Here is a 27,844-nt window from a genome sequence, read left to right on the forward strand (position 1 = left end):
GAGCTGGAATCGAACCTGGTACCTCTGCACTGTGAAGCCGACGTGGATAGAGCTGTCAAACATATCCAAATATTTCATCGAATTAAGAATGCAAATATCAAAATTAACCCTAATTAACTAAAAGTTAATCGTGATTACTCACACATTTTTTATCGTTTCTGAATTTCCTTTTATATTTTTTTGTCCTATTTTTTCCCGTTTTAAAGCTCTCATCAACATGAAATCCTGAATCAGTTTTCAATGTGCAAAATGCAAATATTTACTGAAACAACGATTTTCAATTTTACACTTGCAGCAGTTAGTCACACATAATCTCTCACACAATATTACTGTCTATTATGCCTATTTTGGCACACAACAGCTCCTTTAACAGCTCTAGGGGATCAAAACAGAGCAACATAAAATGATAAAGTGCACATCTAAAGTAAACAAGTACTCAGCCTATAGTGGATTTAAGCCATGGTTCCATACTTCGTTTTTCTCAAGTTTGCTTTGAACATAAGATAAGATAAGATAAGATAAGATAAGAAAAACCTTTATTAGTCTCACAATGGAGAAATTCCCAATTCACAGCAGCAAAGTTATGAAAGTAAGAAGTAGAACAACAAAATATAGGAGCTGCTGGAAAGGCAGCCACTCTCGCGGCGCCATTTTGAAGTCAAAATAACAAAAATAACACAAGACAACACATAGGACACAGACAGTCGTTCAATCTTCACCAATTTTCTGCATACACTTTGTTGTCTGAAGCAGTTCTAGATGAAAGAGGAGAGGATCAAAGTGTCCTTTCTCCAGTGGATCAGAGACGTCATGCTGAAAATGTGCACACGTCTGCTACAAGCTAAGTTTTGAAAGCAAACACAAAGCTGTAGCATCCATTGACGAAAAGAGATTAGTTCACTTCTCCTGTCCCACGTAATCCGCTTCAAACTCCAAGCCGCGACTCCCAGCTCCAAATCCGCATCGGCACTCCGCGCCAACGCTCCTTTCTTCTCATCGTCGGCTCCTCAAGACCTCCATCCATCCAGCCGCAGACCATTCAACAGCACCGATCTCTCCGCTGAACAAAGCGGGGCTGTGAAAAATGCTGCCCATTACAGGCGCAAGACACAAGCGCCCCGGGACTGTCCAGCAACGACAGCAACATAGCAGTCTATGTTGATTCTGTTGGTCCTTCTTGCGCGGAAGTCTCTTAATGGTTTTGTGCAGACATCATTTCAGATGACTACACTTGGATCTTATTTTCAGCGTGGTCTCGACCACTGCACTGCTGAACTCTCAACGTGCCTCAGCGCACAGTCACTGTCAGACGAACACAGAGAAGCTCCACCCACTGTATTTATACGGACACGGAACACTGTAACCTTCCACACAAAATAGTTCCAAACATGAAACAATCGCGTCAGTGGCATACATCGTACTCAACAGGCCGCCTGCTCTTTAGTCACCTGAGGCTCATCAACCTCGTCTCTTATTTCTCTCCCCAAACAGCATCTTCTCCCACTTAGTGTACCTTAGCCTTCTCCGCTACGTACAATCTCTGTACACAGCTTGTAATGGAGGCTCGCTGGTAATCCGTAATGGAGTCGTTAGATGCAATGCGAATGATTTCAGCTTGAGTCGAGCTGTGGACAAATTGACAGGCTTGCATGCAGTAGCCATACATTTCGCTATGGCTTCAGCAAATTTGTTCTTCGTCATGTCATCCATTTTCTTCGCTTTGAAATGATCCATAGCTGTCTGTCTTCGACGAGGGGGCGGAGTACTGACATCAGCTGTGTGCTTGGCCATAAGTGGTATTTCAGACTCGACGTGCTATGATGATAGCTCAGTTTACGACTGCAAAACATGCAGGTAACTTTGGTCTTGTCAGCGGAACAATATGGCAACTTTTTAAAAGTAAACTTTCCATTCCTAAACTCTTTAAGTATATGTTTTCGGTGTCTCGTGCTGCCGTGGCTGGCAAAACAGACATGGGCGTGGACTTCTGCAGAGCGCATGTTGTTTTGTTCCTGGTTTATTTATAGGGCAACGTAAAATCCGCTGTGACGTGTGCCACGTTAATCTCACGAGAAAAAATTTAATCATGTTAAAAGTCATTTAAATTAATGCCGATAAAAATGCGCTAAACTGACAGCTCTAGTTTCAGAAGATTCTTTGTCCATATTCTCAATTTCACAATTACCAGCGGCTAAAATAGCATAGCTTGTTGAAAAAAATTCTGCCCAGTTCCTCCGGTCCATTCAATTGAATGGGAGTTAGCCACGCCTTTTAATATATCCACACCTCATGATAATCGCCCATGTACGATTTCTGTAGCAACTCGCTATCTTTTTGTGGATTAAAAAAATCATACAATGCCGCATTTTGCACGGGGAGCATCAAAACGACCTAGGTTGGCATAGTTCATATCACTGGGAGTCCACACATTACATCGTCATGTCATGCATCTGTGCATATACTGTATAACCATTGTCAAGTACAGGGTTAATGGTTGCCTTGTTTTCAAGCCATGCAACACATCCGTCCATTTTCTGAACACTGATCCTCACAAAGGTCGTGCATGGACAAATTGGTACACGATGACACAGATTGATGCGGTTAACATACACACGCTAACACAAATACTTTTGATGTGGCATAAATTCATCTGTCATCAAAGCACATTACAGTACAATGTGAATTTAATACATTTTGATTATTGATGATTGCTGACTTTGTTAATGTTTTCGTACTGTATGTCTGCCAGTAACTTCTAATAATAGAGAAAAAATACACTTTCCAATCTTTTGGATTGATTTTGTGTTTTATCTTTAAAAAATATATGCTTCATCTTCGCACACATCATTTTTATTACATGAACTCTGAAGGTTCTTCCATTTTGAACAGGACAGATGAATTTCGTCTTCTTCTTGTCTAGATTATTTGGTGGTTGGCAAACCAACGTTTGGTGCACCTCCGGGACTTGGAAAATATGGAGCAGTAACAAAGGCAGCAATGAAATGGGAAAAAAACAACAACAACAAAATCCTACTTGTTAATTTATTTTCCCTTAAATAACTAATTGTTTTTTTTTCCCCTGAACTTTGGTTGTTGATGTGGATCCAAGAAGATTTCGAATGCAAGTTGATTTCTCTTTTCAACCGCCATCAGTCTTTTCCTTATGCTCTGCAGTCCATTAGAACATGCTATGGCTAACGAGACATGTCATAGTTTGCTGGCAAGCAACAGGCTATGAGTCATTGTTGCAAGCTCGCTTAATGTGTCATATCGTGTTTGACATTCAATTTTAGTCAAATCTGTATTATAGATATCTGTTATTGTAATTATTGCTATACTGTATTCAGTATTTGTAAAGTAACACAATTTATTTTTGGCTCTTACATCTGTTGTCCTCACACATTCCAAATTTGAATGTACCCATACTTCCTTCCCTGAAAGGTTAGTGATGCCATGCCATATAAGTTGGACTTTTTTTGCAGCTGAAACAGGTAAATTTAAATGTAAAATTTTTATGTAGCATTATAATTTTTATGTTCTTAATAAAATGTTTTTTGTGTGTGTGGTGAGATGGGGAAGTGCACAATATCGTTTTTTGATGTAGCCAAGCTTTTGTCTTTTTAGTCAAGTGCACAATTTTGGGGTGGGGTGGATTCATGTGTTTAATTATTATTCCACGAATTAATCAGAAAACCGTGTTTAGACCAACAGGGCACAAAGAACATGTTGAAAAGAAAATGTTTGACTTGACTTGCACTTCGATACATTTTTCACCTTGTAATGCTTTCACTTTTATACTTTAAGTACTGTAGTTTTAAAACCATTAGTTTTATACTTTTACTGAAGTAAAAAGCCGGAGTTGATAATTAAACTTCTAATGGGTTTTTTAAATCGCAGTATATATACTTCTGCTTGAGTAATGAACAAAAGTACTTTAGACACCTCTGGATATAAACTTTAGTTCGTTACGACATGCCTCTCAGAGTTGCGTGTCTGCAGCTTCAGCTTCAGCTGCTTGCTTATGGCAACAATCCATATTTGTGGACAACATAATATAATGATTCCTGTACATTGGCCTCCATACAGTTGCACACAGCACCATACGATTACAGCAAGGCAAGTTGGAATAACCTTCAATACGTCAGAATATTTTTGTGCTCTCTTCATCAAAAGTACTGTATTAACACAAGCTAACGTTGACAAAAAGGTCATGTTCAGTAAAAATCGATGAAGAAAAACCAGGCGTCTGCAGCGCGCCGCGTCATGTCTGATGCTTCCGCCCCTCAGTTCCGCCTTCGTGCGTGAACCATTTGTCAGAAGTTCAGGAACAGCTCCTGCAAAACATTGGACGGCATCTCATGTCCATCACATAAACAACGTTGGCATTTTACAATGCCCTCGACCCCTCGTCTACAAAGACACCGTGCAGCCTCATGAAATAATAATAATAATAGTAAGAAGACATTAGTAGTTAATCAAATTATATTCGTCAGAAGTATCCAATATTTGAGTTTGTTGCCAAATGTTAAACAGAAAAAAGTGATTCTGGAAAACGCCTTTAGTTTTATGTTAATTAAAACCGAGTGTAAAGTAAAACGTAAAAGTGAAAGTCAAATACGTTTGTAGGCATTTTATGATTTCTGATTTAGAATCTAGGCATTGTCGTCTTTTAATGTATTTAAAACCTAATTCCAAATCGTCGACCCATTCTTCCTGAAAAGAAAAGGGGATTACGGATGCGGAAGTAGGCGTCACTTTGGATCGAAGTTCGAGAGGTTCTATTGAACGCGAGAGGGAGGGCGGAGTCAGTTTTAAAGCTGCTTGTCTCGGAGGAGCTACTGTATTGAACCCGGGGATACTTTACCACTTCAAGTCTAGTTTCGTTGTTGCTGTTTCCCTCCCATACGGACCTTTATTGTGGATTCTCACTGAACTTTACGTTCATTCCCATTTACTCGACACGACGGGGAGATCCAACTCAAATACCGGACATTGACACCTAAACAACCTCTTCTGCCGATTTAAACAGAGTGAAGATCAACTCGGCAACGGCCGTTTGGATTCAGGTGGGCAGAGTATTGCTATCCATCTAGTTTCTAGACCAGTCACCCTGTTCGGGGTCACGCGAGAGTGTGTGACTTTTTTATAGAGGGACACACAGTTGTTGGTTTACTGACAAGTGAAACAGCACAGTGTTCCTCCGAACCACCTGTTTCTCTTCTTGCACATTGAACACGTACAAGTCAGGACGTTCATCGGTACCGCAACATTGCTAACGAGCTAGCCTTCTCCTAAAACTTAGCCACAGTAGCAACTTTCACCTGTGCGATGGCAATATGATATGGCGTGTTTTTGATACATGAGGATAAGCGATACAGCGAATTGTGTGTGTGAGAGAGAGAGAGAGAGAGAGAGAGAGAGATGTGTGTGTGTATGTGTGTGTGTGTGTGTGTGTGTGTGTATATATATATATATATACAAAGTTCAGTGTATATACACACACACACACACAGTATATATTCGCTGTATCGCGTATCCTCATGTATCAAAAACACGCCATATCATATATATATTGAGAGAGAGAGAGAAAGAGAGAGAGAGAGAGAGAGAGAGAGAGAGAGAGAACCACAAATTGAAAAGCCTACTTTCTGAGGCACTTGCCACTCACGGGGCTTCTAGTATCGTATCGTCATCACTCCGCCACCAACTTACTGCGCCCTTGTTGTTTGACACAGTTAACCTGGACGCACCATTTATACAGTAATAGCGACTGGAAACACTTGTTTTTCATAACGATAACAAACGTTGGAATGGACAATACTGCTCAGCAACTGTAGTACGCTGGAAGAGGGCGTTGAGTAGTTGTGGTAAATGTTGCATAATGTCGGAAACGTACTCGGGTAAGGTGTGTCTCCCCAGCAGGTATGCTGCTTCGTCCTTTGGGACGACAGTGTAGTTTCAGGTTACTGCGTAATTGTATTTGGTGATGGTGTTTCAACAAACGATTACGTGATTCTCCAAAGATACCCCATCATTGGATGGGGTATCAACAACAAACAAACAAATCGTTTGTTTGTTTTTGCAGGAAATGCACAGAAAATCTCAACTTCAACCTAAACAATGTGCTGTGTTATACAGGTACTACTAATTTATTAATAATAATAATAATAATACATCACATTTGTAAGCGCCTTTCACAACACTCAAGGACACTGTACAGCCAAGACCAATAGTAAAACACAGATAAAATAATAAAGAAAGAAAGAAAGATTTAAGGCGGGTAGGCAAGTCTGAATAGGTGGGTTTTGAGCTGGGTTTTGAATAAGGAAAGAGAGTCAATATTACGAATGTTGGGAGGAAGTGAGTTCCAGAGTTTGGGGGCAGAGCGACTGAAGGCTCTGCACCCCATTGTACTGAGACGGGCAGAGGGTAGAAAAAGGTGGAGGGAGGATGAGGACCTGAGTGAGCGAGAGGGAATGGAGATTTGAAGAAGATCTGACAGATAGGGGGGCGCAAGGTTATGGATGGCTTATGATTTATATATTGGAAATTCAAATTGAGGCCAGCGGTGTGAAAAATTACAAACACATAATCTTCACGAATCCTCAAATTATCATCAAATTATGATGACATAATTCACACATATTGGGTGGCCTTAGGAAAAAAAGGGACAGTCTAAAATCACTTATTGTAAAAAAATTGTAACATGCTTCGTATCAGAAAACTGGCACCAATCATTTTCAAAATTCACATGCACATATCTACCGACTTCAACCTTTAAAAATATCAAAACAATCGTCACAGTATTTTGGATTTTATGGCCATTAAGCTTTTTCTTCCCCATATAGGTTTCCTGGAGAGAATTCATGTGGCTTAGTCTAAGAAAACCAATTGCCACCAAAATTCATCTGCACATCTCCACCCATGCCCACACCAATCTCATTAAATACCAAAACAATCGGATGTTGTGGGTGTTAACTGTTTTGTTGTGTGCGGTGTGTGTGTATGTATATACAGTCAACTCAACTCAACTGTAGTTACAGAGCACTTTCAAACAGCCATCGCTGCATACATTGCTGACAAAAATTGAGGGATATTTGGCTTTCAGGTGAAATTTCAGGATGAGCCTAAAATGCATTAAAACCTTTACAGACGAATTTCATGTCACCTTCCCTAAGCTTTTGAATGCACATGTCCAACTTGTAGATGTTTCAGTACTTGCACAAGTTATTGTTCTCTCCCGAGGAGCTTAACGGCAAAATTCACAACAGGTGTTTGATCCTTGAATCAACCAATAAATGTCCTGGTTCAATTTTAGCTGATGTTTAAACAGTCGTCCTCATCATGCTGTTCACATTTTGACATCATGAGACCAAGACGACACCTAACAACAGGACCTTGCCACTGTGAAGCTTCAAACTGGATGCTTGCAGACGCAAGTGGAGCTTAGAGTGTCATAAAGATGTGTGGAAAAAGATACAGAGAGACTGGAAGAGTCACTGAAAGATGAAGAGCTGGACCTCCTTTGGCCACATTCCATGCTGATGACTGCTACATTGTGAACAATGCCATGAGAAACCGAATGATTAATGCCATTCAACTCCAGGGGCATTTAAGGGAGCTGAGAAGTCCTTTAAATGCTCACGTCAGACCATCAAAACCATTTACAATAGCGTGGTCTGCGTGCTCGACAACCTGCAAGGGTACTTGACCACACCACCATGTATGGACCAGCAAGCGTTTACGTTGGATGAGAGACCAGTGGGCCTCAAGGCTGTCCTTTGATGAAAGTTGATTTATGTTGAGCAGAAACGATGGCCGCCAACGATGTTGGAGACTTCAAGGAGAGCGCTATGCATCAGCCACTGTTGTCACCTGACAAGCCTTTGGTGGTGGTGGTGTTACAATGTAGGCAGGTGTGTCTGGCCTGCACTTTCTTCAGACCTGAATTCTATTGTAAACCTGTGGGATGATTTATTGAGACGATGAATTTTTTTAGTTGTGCTGTACACACCCTTGTTGTTAACTTTTGTTTCAATGAATTGCTTGAGATGAGGAAATCACCAGTGCATCCTTCTACTTAAATATTCTACTTTCATGATATGATATCAATGGCGCGTGAACCTTTGACATTTTTCATAAATTTCACCTGAAAGCAAAATATCCCAAACTTTTTGTGAGTAGTTGTGTGTGTGTGTGTGTGTGTGTGTAGGGCGGGCCGGTGGTTGCCTGATTAGCGCGTCGGCCTCACAGTGCAGAAGTGCAGGGTTCGATTCTGGCCCTGGTCTTCTGGTGTGGAGTTTGCACGTTCTGCCTGTACCGGCTTACCGGTTTTCTCCAGGTACTACGGTTTCCTCCCACATCCCAAAAACATGCGTGGCAGGTTAATGGAACACTCGAAATTGTCCCTAGGTGTGAGTTAAGGGTGTGGAAAATAATCGATATTAATCGATACATCGATGCGCACGTGCGCGATCCGAGTGCATCGGCTCATTCACTGGGTACGACGCGATTGACGGGTGAAATCGCGATTCATCACGATGCATTGATGGGTATCGGTAAAATCCGATTCAAGCGCCGTTTTATTCATGTTAAACGTCACTTATCTGCCCTTTCCTTGGCGCAATGAATGCACCGTCATTGCTTTGCGTTTTGTGTTGAATACGGACGGTAGCCGTGCGTCACATACAGTCCAGTACACAACGAGCGAAACATTATGGAAGTTAGCGCACGCAGCAGCAAGGAAACTACTATATTTAATGCAGCCGCAACATTCAAATCTTATGTTTGGAAATACTACGGCTTCGAAAAGAAAGACGGAAAGCTTGATAAAACCTGCGTAATTTCCAAGGAATGTTGCACTAAGAAGCCATACAACGGCAGAACCACAAATATGCAGACCCACTTAAAACGATGGCACCAGATCACCGACAAGTTTCCCTCCCGCTCCCCCGCTTCCACGCCCAGTTCCTCGTCGGACACCGGAGAAACTCTTGGTAAACCAGGTCAGGATCAGAAAAAAATTGCCTCTTATTTTGGGAGTCCCCTTGCAACTCACTGTGACCGCGCAATGGCTATAACTAAGGTCACTGCTTATTTCATATGCAAAGACCTCCAGCCATAGCGTGGTGGACAACGAGGGTTTCAGACAGCTCGTGCACGTTTTGGAACCCACGTATAAAATACCAGACAGGTCTGTGTTCACTTACATATTCCCGATGTGTACAACAAAGTAAGAAGTGAGATTACTGTGTCGCTGAACAGTGCACAAAGAGTTGCACTTACAGTGGATGGGTGGACATATTGCGCTATAGATTCATATATATATATATATATATATATATATACTGTATATTATATTTCATATAAGACACTCGGTGAGAATAGTCTGTTTGTGTTTACACTATAGCAACAGCTGTGAGTCTCAGGTGCCGAATTGTTTACATTTTCTTTGCACAAAACCCAATTGTGAAAGGGCTTAAATAAGTTGTTTTACAAGTTTTACAAGGAATAAAGTGGTATCCTTTTTGTAATACCATACTTTTTAAAAGCTTTTTTTCTTTGCTTATTTGCATCATGTTTAATTGCACAATATCACAACAAATTGCATTGTATCGTATCGGATCGCATTGATTTGAACTTAATGTGTATTGCATCGTATCGCATCGTGACGACGGTGACGTATCGCATCGTATCGCCAGAAAATTCCATGTATCGTTTAAGTATAGCATCGCTGGCAGTGCATCGTGATGTGTATCGAATCGTCCTCAGTGCTGAGATTTGTCACGTAACGTGCCCGCCAGCAGGTGGCGGGTTTTTTCCCTCCGCCATCTGCACACCTGTCCGTAATTTCAGGCTGATTATCCTCCTTTATTAAGAGGCTCCGGCAGTCCTCTCACTGCCGGAGAATTCCTTACCGTGCCATTGCTCTCTCGCGCTATTTCCTCGATTGATATTGCTTGTTGCCTTTTTGCCTTACGGCCACTACTCTTGTTATTCGCGTTGCATCTAAATTGTATTGCTCTAGATTACCGATTTCTGTACTTCCTCGCTCTTTGTTTTTCCGCGAGCGTTTTCGGTTGTTTTTCTAATTTCTTGGTCCTTATTTGACCAGCGTTTTTTGTTACCGTTTTCCCTGTCGGGCTCTTTCTGTTCGTTATTAAAACGTTTTGTGTTTCATACAAGATCTTTTCGTGTCTGCTTTACCTGGGATCCAACCCGTTATTTTGTTGTGCACGAGGCGATCTTTCATCGCCTCGGGCGCAACGTGACAGAATTCTCCGGCCACCATGGATCCCGCAGACCTCGAAAAGATATTGTCCGCTCTTTCCCGACAAGAGCAACAGATGAGTCAGCACGGCCAAGCCTTTTCGGAACTCCGCGGCGTGGTCTCCATGCTGGCTCATCGGTTCGATGAATTAGAACCTCGGTTGGTCCGGGTGGAGGAGCAAGGACCATCTCCCCCCGGGGTTCGTTCAGTCATTCCTGAAGCGCCCTCATATCCTACTATGACGAGGGAGCCATCGCTTCCACACCCCCCTCGCTACGGGGGTGAGCACGGGCAGTGTGGACACTTCCTCCACCAATGCTCCCTCATTTTCGACCAACAACCATCTGCCTTCGCTAATGACGCCGCGAGAGTGGCTTATGTTATGAGTCTGTTGACAGGTCCGGCGGCGTCATGGGCGATAGCAACCAGTGATGCGAAGCCGAACCTCCGTACTTCGTTCCCCGACTTTGTGGCAGCGTTCCGCCGGGTGTTCCACCATCCCGTGCGGGGCAGAGAGGCAGAGGGCCGGCTACTCGCCCTCCACCAGGGAGAGCGATCGGTAGCAGATTACTCCATCGAGTTCAGGATCCTGGCCGCCCATAGTGGATACGGTGATCGGGCGTTGTGTGGCCTGTTTCGCCGCGGACTAAACCCTCAACTCAAGGACGAGCTGGCGACCCGCGACCACAGCACCGACCTAGAGGAGTTAATCGACCTCTCCCTCCTCATGGACAATCGCCTGAGGGAGCGAAGCCGGGAGCGTGGAGGTGACCGGTTCCAGTTCCGGCGTACATCCACGGAGGAACAGATGCAGCTGGGAGGCAAGGACGTTGGTGCGGAGAAGGGAAGGCGTCGTTTCAGCGATCGAGCGACGACTGACAGCATTCAACCATCTCCTCACGCCGCTACCACCTATCCGGGGTCGTCATTCCATGTCCACCCCGAGAACTGTGAGTCACGACCCCGCGCGTCACCCCCCGAGTCTAGGCGAGTCGACACGCGACCGGGACACCCCAACAGACTTGAGCTCGAGGGGGAGATATTTGGTGGGTCCCGGTCAAGGCGGGTTCGGGCCCTGGTAGACTCAGGAGCGGATGACTGTTTAATGGACACCAATCTCGCGTCCGAGCTGGGTTGTTTTTTGGAGGAATTGATAGATAAAAAGCGGGTTCGTGATCTTGATGGGCGTCTCCTGGCGGTAGTAACGCATAGAACGGAGCCGCTAAAACTTCTACTCTCCGGCAATCATATCGAGCATCGCCGGTTTTACGTAATGCGGTCCCGCAACGCTCCGATCATCCTCGGATTAACCTGGCTAAAGACACATAACCCCGTGATTTCCTGGGCACGCCCGGCAATAGATAGCTGGGGCCAGTATTGTTATCAGCACTGTCTACAATCGGCCGTCGGGAAGCACGAACGTGTCACACCCCGCGAGGAGATCTGCCTTGACGGAGTGCCGGATTGCTATCGGGATCTTAAGGAGGTGTTCAGCGAGGATCGTGCACGCTCCTTGCCCCCACACCGCCCCTACGATTGCGCTATAGACCTGCAGGCGGGCGCTCCGTTGCCGACCTCGCGGCTGTATCAGGTGTCCCAACCCGAGCGCGAGGCGTTGATGGAGTACATCAACAGCTGGCTCGCTGCAGGTCTCATTAGACCATCGCGTTCACCTTTGGGGGCGGGTTTTTTCTTCGTAGGGAAGAAGGATAAGACCCTGCGACCCTCCGTAGACTATCGTGGATTAAATGAAATTACTATTAAAAATAGATACCCGCCTTCGTCCCATTACAATCATCCACCATTTTCTCCAAATTAGATTTACGCAGCGCTTAGCACTTGGTTCGCATCCGGGAGGGTGACGAGTGGAAAACAGCTTTTAAGACCCCTCTGGGTCATTTCGAATACTTGGTTATGCCTTTTGGGCTGACAAACGCTCCTGCCGTGTTCCAGAACCTTATCAACGACGTTTTAAGGGACATGATTAACATTTTTTGTTTCGTTTATCTTGACGACATTTTGATTTTTTCCCGGTCATTACACGAGCACCAGCAACACGTTAGGCTGGTGCTACAACGTCTACTAGAAAACCGGCTCTTCGTCAAGGCAGAAAAGTGTGAATTCCATGTCCCCGTCATCTCCTTCCTGGGTTCATTATCGAACAGGGCAGGTTAAGAGCGGACCCCATTAAGACGCGTGCAGTCACTAACTGGCCGGTTCCTACCAATCGCAAGGAACTGCAGCGCTTTTTGGGGTTTGCCAACTTCTACCGACGCTTCATCCGCGGTTACAGTCAGAAGGCGCTCCCCTTAACCCGCCTTACGTCCATTAAAATCCCATTTAAGTGGGACCCGACCGCGGATGCGGCGTTCGCGAACCTGAAGGCGGCGTTTACAAGTCCCCCCGTACTACAACATCCTGACCCTGATCTCCCTTTTATCGTGGAAGTGGACGCCTCGGATTCAGGGGTGGGTGCGGTGCTGTCCCAACGTTCTCCGGTCGACCAGAAGCTGCACCCCTGCGCCTTCTTCTCCCGTCGACTCAGTGCTGCCGAGTCCAATTACGACGTAGGCAACCGTGAACTGTTGGCAGTAGTGACCGCCTTGCAGGAGTGGCGGCACTGGCTCGAGGGGGCAAAGGAACCTTTTACCGTTTACACGGATCATAAAAACCTCGCTTATCTCCGCTCCGCCAAAAGACTAAACGCCCGTCAGGCCCGGTGGGCCCTCTTCCTCACCAGGTTCGACTTCGTCCTTACCTACTCTCCCGGGTCTAAGAACACTAAGCCCGACGCCCTTTCCCGTCTCCACGAACCTGCGGGGAGGGACCGATCCCCGGAGACCATCCTCCCGACCCAGTGCATCGTGGGGGCCGTCCAATGGGAGATTGAGCAGCGGATCCAGGCAGCCCTGGAGGGGGTTCAGGTGCCGGCGGGGTGCCCAGCGGGGAGGCTGTTCGTACCTCCTCCCCTCCGATCTGAGGTTCTGCAGTGGGGACATGGGTCCAAGGTGGCGTGTCACCCCGGGGTGAACCGGATGGTGCAACTCGTCGCCCAGCGTTTCTGGTGGCCGGAGCTCCGTAATGACGTTACGGAGTTCATCAAGGCCTGCACCTCCTGCGCCTGCGGCAAGTCATCCCATCAACCTCCGGCGGGACTGCTCCAGCCGTTGCCCATTCCTCCTCGCCCGTGGTCCCACATCGCCCTGGACTTCATCACGGGCCTCCCGCCTTCCCGGGGTCGAACTGTCGTACTCACGATCGTGGACCGCTTTTCCAAGGCTGCTCATTTTGTGCCTTTGTCCAGGTTGCCGTCGGCGCTGGAGACCGCCAACCTCCTCGTCAGACACGTCTTCCGTCTCCACGGCATTCCGGCGGACATTGTGTCGGATCGGGGGCCCCAGTTTGTGTCTCGCGTCTGGAAGCGGTTCTGCCGGTCCCTCGGCGCTATGGCCAGCCTGTCCTCGGGATACCACCCCCAGTCCAATGGACAGGCTGAGCGCGCCAATCAGGATCTGGGGGCGGCCCTCCGCTGTGTGTGCCTCCACCGTCCCGCATCCTGGGTCGACCACTTACCCTGGGTGGAATATGCCCACAACACCCTCGTCTCTTCCGCCACAGGCAGATCACCATTCATGACGGCTTACGTGTACCAGCCACCGTTGTTTCCATCCCAGGAGGGGCAGGTGGAGGTCCCTTCTGTACAGCACCACCTTAAGCGGGCCCATCACGTGTGGAAGGAGGCCCGGGCTGCGTTGTCCCGCACTGCGACCCGGAACCGGCAGATCGCAGATCGTCGTCGGCGCCCGGCGCCCTCATATGTGGTGGGACAAAAGGTGTGGCTAGCAACGAGGGATCTTCGACTGGCCGGCACGTCTGCAAAACTGGGACCCCGATTCACTGGACCATTCGAGGTCGAGGCCGTCATCAGTCCCGTCGCAGTCAGGCTCCGGCTACCGGCCTCCATGAAGGTTCACCCCGTGTTCCACGTCTCCCTGCTTAAGCCTGTGCCTTCCAGCACCTTGGCGCCTCCTCCCGCTCCGCCGCCACCTCCGCAGGTGGTCGATGGTGGCCCGGTGTACGCGGTACGTGCCATCCTGGACTCTCGGCGCAGGGGCAGGGGTTTCCAGTACCTGGTCGACTGGGAGGGCTACGGGCCGGAGGAGCGGCAATGGGTGCCCCGCTCCTGGATCCTTGATCCGTCCCTTTTGCGCGACTTCCACACTGCTCATCCATCCAAGCTGGGTAGTCCGCCGGGAGGCGTCCATTGAGGGGGGGGGGGTACTGTCACGTCACGTGCCCGCCAGCAGGTGGCGGGTTTTTTCCCTCCGCCATCTGCACACCTGTCCGTAATTTCGGGCTGATTATCCTCCTTTATTAAGAGGCTCCGGCAGTCCTCTCACTGCCGGAGAATTCCTTACCGTGCCATTGCTCTCTCGCACTATTTCCTCGATTGATATTGCTCGTTGCCTTTTTGCCTTACGGCCACTACTCTTGTTATTCGCGTTGCATCTAAATTGTATTGCTCTAGATTACCGATTTCTGTACTTCCTCGCTCTTTGTTTTTCCGCGAGCGTTTTCGGTTGTTTTCCTTATTTCCTGGTCCTTATTTGACCAGCGTTTTTTGTTACCGTTTTCCCTGTCTTGCTCTTTCTGTTTGTTATTAAAACCTTTTGTGTTTCATACAAGATCTTTTCGTGTCTGCTTTACCTGGGATCCACCCCGTTATTTTGTTGTGCACGAGGCGATCTTTCATCGCCTCGGGCGCAACGTGACAAGATTCACATCCCTAGTGTGAGTGTGAGCGGGGATGGTTGTTCGTCTATGTGTGCCCTGCGAGTTGGCAACATGGTGTCCCCCGGCTACTGCCCGAAGACCGTTGGGATAGGCTCCAGCCCCCCCCACCCCCCGCGACCCTTGTGAGGATAAGCGGATCAGAAAATAGATGTGTCTGTGCGTGTGTGTGTGTGTGTGTGTGTGTGTGTGTAGCCCAACTGTCCAGAATGCCTGCTTACTGATTTGTGCTCATTTGGGTGAAGTCACCCAAAATCTCTGGTTCAAACAAAAATGGCGGTCCTTGAAACTTCTTTGTGTATTGTGCTGCGATAGTTTCGTGTGATGGTTTTGTGACAAATTACTTCTTCCAAAAAGAAACTTAAATTACTAACTCACTTACTGCATTGCAAAACAAATTACTTAATCAAGAAAATATTTGATATTTTTGTATTGTTCTGTTGATACAGTAAAAGAGGGTTATAATCGTGAGATAAAGAATAAAAACAATAGATATTACAACGTTTGATATTTATTCAAACTCACCAGAGTGCAACTTGCCGTATGCATGGAAATAACAATGTATCAAACTTAAATATTGTTGAAGCAACAACCCGTGGTATTTTTACCAGCCTAACATGTCGTTGGAAGCACGCGTGCTTATGAGTGAGCAAGCGTGCTTTATCTTGTGTGTACAGTCCGTTGTGCAAGCCTTTGCTCCTTGCACTCTCCTGAACTAGCAAGTCATTGTTCCCCATGCCAGGCTTAGTCATGTTTCCATACAACAAAATTGACACGTAACCAGTACCGACACACCGCACATCAGAAACACACGCAGGACCAAGTCCAAGTAAAAATACTTGACTTGTATCTCATGCGCTGATTCGCATTTGCTTGCTAACAGCCAATCGGAGTGATTGTCACAGAGACCACTTCCCAACCTGCGATTGGCTTATTCATTCAGATCATATTTAAAAAGCATCATGACACAAAAAGCTCTTATTTTGTCACATTTCTTTAACTAATTTTTACTTTTGGCCCCTGTTCCACTGAAGGGGAAACATTTGCAACTGTAGGGGAGGGCATTGAATGTGGGTTTACGTCAGTTGTATTTCAATGTTGCAAACGTTAATCAAATGCTCACCATTGGCTTTTTTTTTTTCTTCTCACAAGAAAAATTTGAACATGTTCAAAATTCCTTTGTGACAAGAATACTAAAGGCAAATGTCTGCAGACTGCTCAGCGGACTTTTGTGACCTTGAACAAACCCTGACAAGAACCAACACTCGCATATGTTTGCCGCTCAGCGAGATAGGGGCTTTATGTTTGTTTCCCCCTCCCCTTTGAATGTGTTGGGCAAAATTCTGGACACGTACGCATTCTACTTGATGAAACCATGACTGAGGGACGCATAAACTCCATAACCAGCCATGTTATAAGTTTTAACTCATTCAGTACCAGCCAATTCTGGACCAAGTCTGAAAAGCCGTTTAAAAACGTCTTTGGGAGTGAAAGAGTTCATTCAAGTGGAAAACATGGAAAGTTTAACACCGCAGTGTTATGTTTTACCACAGCACGTTACATTATCAGTAATGGAAACGGTGTTGTAACAATTGGTTAAGTATTTAATTATCTTATTTCATTCCTGAAAACATAGTCATTGTTATGATATGTAATATAAAATAAAATGGCATGTGGCAAATATACACTTGTCTACAGACAATCAGTTGTTTTATCACACTCTGTAATAATATCATAATACAGTGATACCTGTAACATTTTTGGAAAATTTCATATGAAGAGTCAGGAACATCTCTTCATACGAAATTTTCCAGTTAAAAAACGCTTCAACAGGAAAATATTGCCTCTGGTTATGAAAGAAATTTCAAGATACGAAAGGTAAAAATACAGTATGGGCTGCTACTCGCAGCTCCGAGTTTCCTCGACGTAACATATTTTTAGCTGCTCTGCCATTGGTTATTACTGGGCATCATCCTGGCAACCCATTGGCTAAGAGGGACTTCTATCATATGTGTCTATGTGTGTTGATAGATAGATATGTGTCTATGCAGCATCCTCGTCATTCGCCCCTCGGGCCATGAGGCGTTCTGATAGTTTTAAGTAAATGTGAATCACCCAGAAAAAGTGTTTACCTGTCGGGTGATCGCTCACTATGCTCATGTTTCCCCTGGACATTTTCGAAGGATTTTTAAAAGCCGACAAAAGCAAATTTCCTTGGACCAGTTATTTACAAAACGCCAGACAAAAAACACTTCTGAGAGAGAACATGAACTAACCTTTTTCTAGTTTTTTTACATTATGCACAACTCTTATTTATTGTGCAATAATATAATTGTAACATGTATTTGTTACATATTTTGATGCATTTTTATGCTTGTGAAAACATTTATGTCTGAATTTTAGGGGGGCTTGAAACGGATTTGGGTATTTACATGGAAAACGCATCTCAAGGTATAACATTTTTTAGTTAAGAAATTTCTTCCAGAACCAATTTGTAAGTAGAGGGACCACTGTACATACCTATTATTATTTTTAGGCAGTGGTTCTCCAGCTTTTTAAAAGCAGCTGCCACCTAAAAATATGTACCCCGAATCCGGCTTCCTCTGCCCAGTTGTTAAATATCTCTCGTTATTTTTCAGTACAAACCAATACAGGTTACTCATACAAGCCTTAAACATACTTATATAAGCCTGAAACATGCATTCCATACAAAATATAGCACTGAAGCAACTTATGAACGAATTCACAGTACGAATGATCGTTCGGAACGTATCTCGTTCGTAAGCTGGGGAGCGTCTGTACAGGTTTTATTCCTAAAATACATTAGTGTTTATTATTACAAGCCTCTGCAACATTATACACAGTTCAAACATTAACACTGTGCTTGAGTGTCGGAAAATAAAAAAGTATATATATATAAGGTATAGATTACAAAATAAATCTAAATGCACTGAAAATGTTGAATTTAGATCATACTCCAATAAATGTTTATAAAGCAACATTTCCTGAATGTTAAAGACAAGCAAAAGATATGTTGGCAGACAAGATGTTGAAAATGTGCAAAAAAGTGTCATACTGAATTGCTGAGCTATAGCATAAACCGTTTTTACACTTGGCTGTCCAAATTTTTTCGGAGGCAGAGTTAAAACGAGGATAAGCTGACGCAACCAAAAAAACACCATGAGTTGCCCCGCCCCATTATACAAGTGTTCTCAGTTCATCTGTGGAGATTCGGCAGTTATTCTTTATTCCTTGTTATTATTATCCCCATTAGCTTCCACAAAGTGGTCACTGTGGTCCTCAAAGTAATGCAACAAAGACATTCATCCATCCATTCATTTTCCAATTCGCTTTATCCTCACAACGGTCGCCGCGCCGAGGGTGCTGGAGCCTATCCCAGCTGTCTTCGGGCAGTAGGCGGCTGACACACTGAACTGGTTGCCAGCCAATTGCAGGGCACACAGAGACGAACAACCATCCGCACTCACACTCACACCTTGGGACAATTTAGAGTGTTCACTCAGCCTGCCATGCATGTTTTTGGGATGTGGGAGGAAACCGGAGTACCCGGAGAAAACCTATGCAGGCCCGGGGAGAACATGCAAAATCCACACAGGGAGGCCGGAGCTGGGATTGAATCCGGTACCTCTGCACTGTGAGATCAACGCGCTAACCACTGGAACTAAAATTGCTCTAAAAATGTAATAATAACATGTAAAAATGCAAAAAAAAACCAAATCGTCAAGAAATACTATTTAAAAAGAAATCAAGCAAAAAAATACATTCCCACTACAAATCCCAAAAAGATAAAATTACAGGTGCTTAAATTAATAAATACATCAAGCTGAATCAGATTCAACTGATTAATTTGTGTTTTCATAACTTTTTAAAAGGTAATTTGCTGCTGGCCATTATGCTCCAAGCCGAGGAAGCTCTGAAATGAACATTTCTCATATTATTTTTTGTTTGTTTGTGGTTTTGGCAATTTGTCAATGCTCACTTGACGAGTATAATGTCCATGGCAAAATTCTAAAAATTTCACGTTTATGAAAATAAATGTGGTGTACTGTTCCATATTGCATTATATCTAAACATCTTTTGACAAAGTTGTAATTAATCTTCCACTGTTCGCCATTACATTTTTTAAATGCATATTGATCACATTATCACAGTGGGCTGTCCTTTGTGCAATTTGGATTCTTGTAAGAATCCAAATTGCCTTCCTTTTATTGTAATCCTTTTATTGTAGCGCGAAACCAAATTCAAGGGAGATCCATTAAAAACATGCACAATTGATCATGGAACAAAAGCAGAACATTTCCTTGAAATTGCAGTGTCCCGTCGCATCTTTGAAACAATAGAATCAATCTGATCCGATCAAGACAGTTAATGATCTAAATTCACTCTCAGTAATTTGGCATGAGTAACCTGCTCTACTTGTACTCCATCAATATTAAAAAATGAGTGCAGTGGCAATGCAATAGATTTAGTTTTGGCAGTATTGAATACCAGACGGTTCATTCTCACCCATCTAATAATGTTATTCAACTCAACCTGAAGTTGATCTCTTTCTACAATTGACGAGGGTGATTTATAGAACCAAGGTGAGTCATCTGCAGATATTATCAAAACAGGGTAAATCATTTATAAAAATCAACAATAAAAGTGGTCCCAAACAACTTCCCTGTGGGACCCCACAAGACGTATTTCCACTGGTAGAAAAAACTGCCATAAAAAAAACAACTCACAGTGTTCTGACTTACAGATAACTCTTCATCCAAGCCAGAGATTAGACCGAAAAACCATAAAATTTGAGCTTTGCTATGAGAATGCCATGATCAAAGACATCAATTGCAGCGGTAACATCCAGGAGCACTTCTTTTTCATTGAAGGCTTTTAACCATTCATGTGCACTCATGCTATGCTTGCAAAGTGTCCTGGTCTACATGCGTGCTGTGCATTTAGAAATCAGTCATTTCCACTAAAATAATTAAATAATTGATTAAACATAGGGCGGCGCGGTTAGCACGTCCGCCTCACAGTGCAGAGGTCGTGGGTTCGATCCATGCTCTGGCCTTCCTGTGTGGAGTTTGCATGTTCTACCCGTGCCTGTGGGTTTTGTCCGGGAACTCCGGTTTCCTGCCACATTCCAAAAAGATTCATGGTAGTTGGTAGGAGTGCTCAACCTGTTGAGCGGTAGTCCACTGACTGCGAGGAGCTTAGGAGGAAATGGGATTTAAAAAATTGTCTATCCCTGTGCGTGCTTTTAATATTATATATTTTTGTGTTGGCGTACACTGCACGCCCCAAAAATATGTTTCAAAATAAATAAATAGGTGGCGCACGACCAGCATAACAGGAACTTGTTTCGCGGTCAGCAGTCTGTAATTGAAGCTTAACGATCAGAACTGTTGAGATCTCTCTCTTTTTTGTTAATTATCATTCAAAGTACACTCGCCTGACTTGTGTGCGGACAGCATGGGATCGGTTCCCATTAATCTAATCTGTGTGGATCTAATTCACTGATGGCATTGTCAAAGAATGGTCATCTGAAGCGCCAGGAGAAGTACTTTAAATCGGTACACACGAGCTACGATAGTGATCTTTCTGTACAGGGAAACTCCTCTACAACGAAACCTACATGGGCGAAAATCCCCCCAAGTGTGAAAAAATCTTCATGCATTAACACCATTCCCACTCTCCTGCCCCCCATACAACGAAAAAAAACCCTGTTGCGTTATACAAAATCTTTTTCTCTGCTCTTGCCTCACGACGAGATTCACTACAGCGAAGTCTAATCCAACAGCGACCTCTACTGCTTCGTTCGAAAACGGCAACGGCAACCACCACATTGGTTTACACATGCACAGTAGTCCAGGAAGTATTTGTTATTGTTACTTTCAGACGCACCAAAAACGTTGCATTGTTAAAATGGCTACAAAACGGACCTTTGGATGTCAAGCAGCTGAGACAGGCATGTCCAAAGTCCGGCCCGGGGGCCAAATCCGGCCCGCGGTCGAATTTCATCCGGCACTCGGCCCCTGTCATAAAATCAGTGCCGTCTGGCCCGCAGGTTGGGCACAATGGAACACGTGTTGCATTGACTGAGGTCTCGTAGACTGGTGAGTGATGTTTCATAGAGTACTGCTTCCCTCTAGTGGCTAAATGAGTAATAGCATTCACTAAATGAGTAATCGCATTTAGACACGAGAGGGCATCACTCACGAGTTAACAAGACATCACTCCGTGTTTATATTGACTGATATGTCATATTTCAAATGATCCTTGCAGTTGTGGATATGTGTATTGCTTGTTCATTTCCCTGTTGTTCGAGTCAAAGGTTTTGTGACTATTGAAAAGTCATGGTGATACATTTTATGTTTCAAATCAATCAATTTGCACTCAGGAGACTTCTGTTTAAGAAAAAGTCAAGTGAATAAGCAGTTGCATGTTATATACCTGTTTCAAATGAACCAAAAGAAATTCTTAAGATTGTTGAAATTAAAATAAAAATGGAAATGTGAAACACTGGCTTACTAAAATTTGTTGAACAATATTGTTGTTCAATGTAAAGAATGTCAGCCAAGGTCGGCCCCCCGACATTTTACCACATAAAATCTGTCCCCCTTGGCAAAAAGTTTGGACACCCCTGAGCTAAGACAAGAAGAGCTCTGACCCTGGAAGAGAGGGTAAAAGTGATCAAAATGAAAGATGGAGACAGCAAAATAAAAGACGTTATCCAAGAAATTAATGTAAGTGAAAGTGAATGCAGATCATAAATTTCGCAATTTCTTTCCCTTTTTTTCTTTCTACACTGTCTATATGAAGTGTCAAATAAGTGGATGCTCATACGTATGCACTATTGGAATAAAAATAAAGAGTACACACGTTTGTGTGTGCGTGTACACATACGTTTGTGTGTGTGTGTTTGCATCTGAGATCAAATTTGCTACAGTGAAAACCCCCCTGTTGTGAAAAATTCTTGCTGCAAACATGATTTCGTTTAGAGGAGTAACACATCCCTGCTTCGATATGTCAGGTCTGAGAATATGGTAGGTGGTGATTTCCTTTTCACAAACTCAGTCATTCCTTGTATCCAGTTTCTTTTTCAGTTTCATTCATGTTCAGGTCCATTATCATGGTATGCGTGCAAGCGTGCCTGTTCATGCGTGCCACGTGCGGTATTAGGTCGGTTGCAGGATGTTGACTGCTGGAAAAGTAGATCTCCGGTCAAAAATGTTTGGGTCTAGGTGTGATTGTGAGTGCGGACAGTTGTTTGTCTATATATATGCCCTGCGATTGGGTGGTGACCTAACCGAAGACAGCTGGGATAAACTCTAGCATGCCCGCAACCCTTGTGACAATAAGTGGGTCAAATAATGGATGGATGGATTGAGTAGATATAATTTTCTCAAGAATTTTACAAAGCACAGAGTATCCTAATACAGTAAATATTCTCTAGTACGGACTCGTGTTTGCGCTGTCCAATTTGTCCTGATAACAGAAATTCCTCATTTGGGAAATGAGCATGGTACATGTCTACACAAAATCTTTCGCAATTACAGTAAAACGCACACCAATAAAAAGTCGCTTACACGTCTTCGTTTCGAATCTGATGAATGAAAACGGTGAAGCGAACACGTTTCTTCAGTCGTGTCGAGTGGGTGCTGCTTTTAAGCTAGTACCATGTTCTACAGGACGCAAGTGAATAAAGTTAAAATCATTCACAATTACAGTAAAACGCACGGCAATAAAAACTCACTAGCACGTCGTCGTTTAGAATCTGATGATCGAAAGTGAAAACTTGTTTCAGCGTTGTCTTGTCCGTCGCATCAGGTGGGTGTTGCGTGTATTTAAGGTTCCGCGGCATTACACCTCCATCCGGGTTACGGGTAGTGGAATTTCCGCTTACGCAACTTTTGGTAACATGTAATATCGTAGTCAAAATGTTAATGCACAGGTTTTTATTCCGGGTGAAGGATATTCCTTTCCTTACAATTCCAGGGATGGGAATATTTACTGTACCTTGGTCTGCAATTGGAACCAATATACAGGGGTGTCAAACTCATTATTTCGGGGGGCCACTTTTGAGTTACGTTTTCCCTCGGAGGGCCGTTATGACAGTGAAACCACAAAAATGATTATTGCATTATCACATTATTACATGTAACGGTAACAAAATTATTGCAAAATCTCAGTGTCATTTATTACACATAACAATTTGACATTTCAGTACTTTTTTTTTTTTTGCAATGATCATGCAATTTGACACCCATGATTTTCTTTCGTGATGGCCACATAAAATGATGGGGTAGGTCGGATATGGCCCCCAGACCTAGAGTTTGACATCTGTGCAATAAAACCTCTCTTACTATCATTTAGACAACTTCCAATGTTCCTGACAAATTCCCACTTCTTTTGCTTCCGTTAAAAATGTGACATTCGTTTCGAGCGCAGTGCTTTTCCATCTAAATCAGTGGTTCTTAACTTTGTTGTAGGTACTGAACCCAGTTCAAATACACATTCGCTGAACCCTTCATTAGTGAAGATAAGAAAACCTTTATTAGTCTCGCAAAATTAAATTTAAATTCCCAATTTACAGCAGCAAAATTATGAAACGGAGAAAGTAGAAGACAAAAAGTATATAAATAAAAATATAAATATCAGCATATTTAAAATATAAAAATTATATAAAACATATAAACATGATTTTTTATAAATTCAAGACATAAAAAAACAAATTTATTAAAAACTGAAAAAAGTAAATCAAATTTCAAGACCTAATTATAAGATTTTGTGCACAAAATCTACCGTACATGACGTACTATCACGACAATCACACGTTGACTAGTGAGCGAACTAAATTTCCCGCAGCACTGATTGAACAAGCAATGTAATGTGATCATCCGCAGCCAATGATGGCCAAGCGGGTGTATCGTAACTAATTGACATGTTGAGTCGGGTGTGTGTCCTAACATCTATGACAGAGGCTCCGTCGAACCCCTGAGACCGATTCACAGAATCCCTGGGATTCAATCGAACCCAGGTCAAGAACCACTAATCAACATTATCTATACCGAGGATGTAGCATCGAAAAGGGAGCACAATGTCTTACTCGGCGTGCAGCTAGTAGCCGTCAAGCTCTGATCACAAAATGAAAAAAGTTTCCTGAAGTGTTTTTAAAATTTATTGATTTATTTTTTTGGTGGTGTGTGTTATTTGGGCGACAATGACTCTGCTGTGTGCATGAATGAGTGCATGAATCAGCAGAAGTAGTTATAACCTAGTTAAATAAATAAATATATCATTTTAGGAGTGATTCACCTTTATTTAATGTCCAACTGTAAGTCAAAGTTAGCAATCGCCGAGTGTAATTCTTATCACTTTTTCCGATTCCAACTCTCCCAGCGGCAGATTACAGGAAATGGGTAATTGCATTTGTGGTAGAGATGATTGGCATGGCCTTCCCTGATTGCAGTTAATTTGTACAATGGACAGATTATTTTAGTTTTTATGATGCCAATCTACACTGAGTGTTTACTTAGGTGAATTCCACTTTGGATTTGTTGCGCTTTTTTATCCATAAAGGGTGGAAATTACATAACTCGTGATCTGAGCTTTAAACATCAAGTCGACTCGAGTTATCCAGAAATGTTCAAACTGAGCACTTTTTTTGCTTGATACTGTCGGAGCTTGAGCGATAGGTTAAAGTAGTTTCATGACCACATCCTGTTTGGGAACCTGTTCCCTAACATTGGAGCTGTTTAACTGGTTTTACTCTGCTGGTATGAAAATGGTTTGTTTTCAAGATAGCGCCTCCGGAAAGGGCTGATCGTCAGTGCGATGCTTTTGCCATGGGGCTGTAACAGCTGATTGCCGAAGCCCCTAATTAGAATGTTTTGGATGCTGGGCATTTTCTCAACCACTGTGCTATGTCGCTACGGGACAGGGAGTAGCAACTCCGCCGTTCTAGTACCCTTCTGCTAATGTACATCCAAGGTATATATATACCAGAAACATCATGGAGCTCCTCCTATTGCCATCTTAATCAGCAGACATTCATTCATTCATTCATTCATCTTCCTAACCGCTTGATCCTCACTAGGGTCGCGGGGGGTGCTGGAGCCTATCACAGCTGTCTCCGGGCAGTAGGCGGGGGACACCCTGAATTGGTTAATCAGCAGACATGTTTTTCATTTTTCTTGTGCAGAGCGTACCTGTTAGGTCCTAATTACCCCATGGGGATAAATAAAGTTTTTATTCTGCTGTATTCTTCCATCTTGTGAAACCTTATAGGAGGAGATTAGGTGCTGTTTTGTTGACAAAAGGGGGTTGTACAATGTATTCACATTGGGGGGCTCATAGTGACCTTATTTGTTGTAAAAGATATACAATATACAGTATATATATATACTAGCTGGTTCGCCGCACTCTGGGCGGCTCATCAGCTAGTTCCTGCGGAAGGCTGGTAAGGTGGTGGTTCGCCGCCCTCCGGGCGGCTCATCAGCTAGTTCCTGCGGAAGGCTGGCAAGGTGGGCCTTCGGCCCACAAAAGTGTTGTTGCTTGGTTCAACTTTTTGTTCATCTTCATTGCTTATCGCGAAAATAAAGAGATGTTTAGCTCTACTAAATAACTAACAATTTTATTGCAATACTTGTGGGTAGACAACATTTTTTCGCTAAGATGCCCGCGCGATCATAGTGAGCCACTGCGTGAGCGGCGCAGTGGCGGTGCGCAGCGGCGCGGTGAAGTAGGTACGTTTTGGAAAGGGACAGACGGAAGGACAGACTGCGTGCGGGACGACGCGCAATATATATATATATATATATATATATATATATATATATATATATGTATATAGATATACAATTTAGAAGTGGCGGTCCAGTGGTCAGCGCGTCGACCTCACAGTGCAGAGGTCGCGGGTTTGACCTTCCTGTGTGGAGCTTGTATGTTCTCCAGGGCCTGCGTGGGTTTTCTCCGGGTACTCCGGTTTCCTCCTACATTCCAAAAACATGCATCCTATGCTCTTTGATTACACTCTCTTCTGGCACCACCTTACAGTCGTTAACCTCTCTCATATTACCTCTTCTACATAGGATATAATCTATCTGTGTGGACCTGCCTCGACTCTCGTAAGTTATCAGGTGTTCTTCTCTCTTTTGGAAATAGGTTTTTACCACGGCCATTTCCATTCTTTTGGCAAAGTCTACGACTGCCTGTCCTTCTAGGTTCCTATCTCTAAGGCCAAACTTGCCCATCAATTCCTCATCACCTCTGTTACCTTCCCCTACATGGCCATTTAAGTCTGCTCCAATCACTACTCTCTCTCCCCTGGGAATGCTCTCTGTCACTCTTTCCATCTCATTCCAGAACTTTTCCTTTTCTTCTAACTCATAGCCCACCTGTGGGGCATACCCACTGACTCCATTCATCATCACACCTTCTATCTCTACTAAGGGTGTGGAAAATAATCGATATTAATCGATACATCGATGCGCACGTCCGCGATCCGAGTGCATCGGCTCATTCACTGGGTACGACGCGATTGACGGGTGAAATCGCGATTCATCACGATGCATTGATGGGTATCGGTGAAATCGCGATTCATCACGATGCATTGATGGGTATCGGTAAAATCCGATTCAATCGCCGTTTTATTCATGTTAAACGTCACATATCTGCCCTTTCCTAGGCGCAATGAATGCACCATCATTGCTTTGCGTTTTGTGTTGAATACGGACGGTAGCCGTGCGTCACATACAGTCCAGTACACAACGAGCGAAACATTATGGAAGTTGGCGCACGCAGCAGCAAGGAAACTACTATATTTAATGCAGCCGCAACATTCAAATCTTATGTTTGGAAATACTACGGCTTCGAAAAGAAAGACGGAAAGCTTGATAAAACCTCCGTAATTTGCAAGGAATGTCGCACTAAGAAATACGCACAAATATGCAGACCCACTTAAACCGATGGCACCAGATCACCGACAAGTTTCCCTCCCGCTTCCCCGCCCAGTTCCTCGTCGGACACCGGAGAAACTCTTGGTAAACCAGGTCAGGATCAGAAAAAAATTGCCTCTTATTTTGGGAGTCCCCTTGCAACTCACTGTGACCGCGCAATGGCTATAACTAAGGCCACTGCTTATTTCATATGCAAAGACCTCCAGCCTTAGCGTGGTGGACAACGAGGGTTTCAGACAGCTCGTGCACGTTTTGGAACCCAGGTATAAAATACCAGACAGGTCTGTGTTCACTTACAAACATATTCCCGATGTGTACAACAAAGTGAGAAGTGAGATTACTGTGTCGCTGAACAGTGCGCAAAGAGTTGCACTTACAGTGGATGGGTGGACATCTTGCGCTATAGATTCATATACTGTATATATATATATATATATATTTATATATATATATATATATATGAATATTTCATATAAGACACTCAGTGAGAGTCTGTTTGTGTTTACACTATAGCAACAGCTGTGAGTCTCAGGTGTCAAATTGTTTACATTTTCTTTGCACAAAACCCAATTGTGAAAGGGCTTAAATAAGTTGTTTTACAAGTTCTACTCTTTATAAGGAATAAAGTGGTATCCTTTTTGTAATACCATACTGAATTCCATCTTTTTAAAAGCTTTTTTTCTTTGGTTATTTGCATCATGTTTAATTGCACAATATCGCAACAAATTGCATTGTATCGTATCGGATCGCATTGATTTGAACTTAATGTGTATCGAATCGTATCGCATCGTGACGATGGTGAAACGTATCGCATCGT

General features: G+C 43.8%; 1 protein-coding gene across 4 annotated transcripts in view; it reads left to right on the forward strand.

Annotated features, from left to right (window-relative positions):
* Positions 1-4,788: 4,788 nt before the first annotated feature.
* The window catches only part of LOC127594586 (LLGL scribble cell polarity complex component 2-like), an 83,471-nt gene continuing 60,415 nt past the window's right edge, over positions 4,789-27,844 (forward strand). For 3 of the 4 annotated variants that reach the window (XM_052056437.1, XM_052056436.1, XM_052056439.1), the window contains exon 1: positions 4,789-5,066. The gene's annotated coding sequence lies outside the window, so the exon portion shown is untranslated. The remainder of the gene's footprint in view (positions 5,067-27,844) is intronic. The other variant, XM_052056441.1, reaches the window with a different exon arrangement.

This window comes from Hippocampus zosterae, unplaced genomic scaffold (genome assembly GCF_025434085.1).
Source record: "Hippocampus zosterae strain Florida unplaced genomic scaffold, ASM2543408v3 HiC_scaffold_22, whole genome shotgun sequence".
NCBI lineage: Eukaryota > Metazoa > Chordata > Actinopteri > Syngnathiformes > Syngnathidae > Hippocampus > Hippocampus zosterae.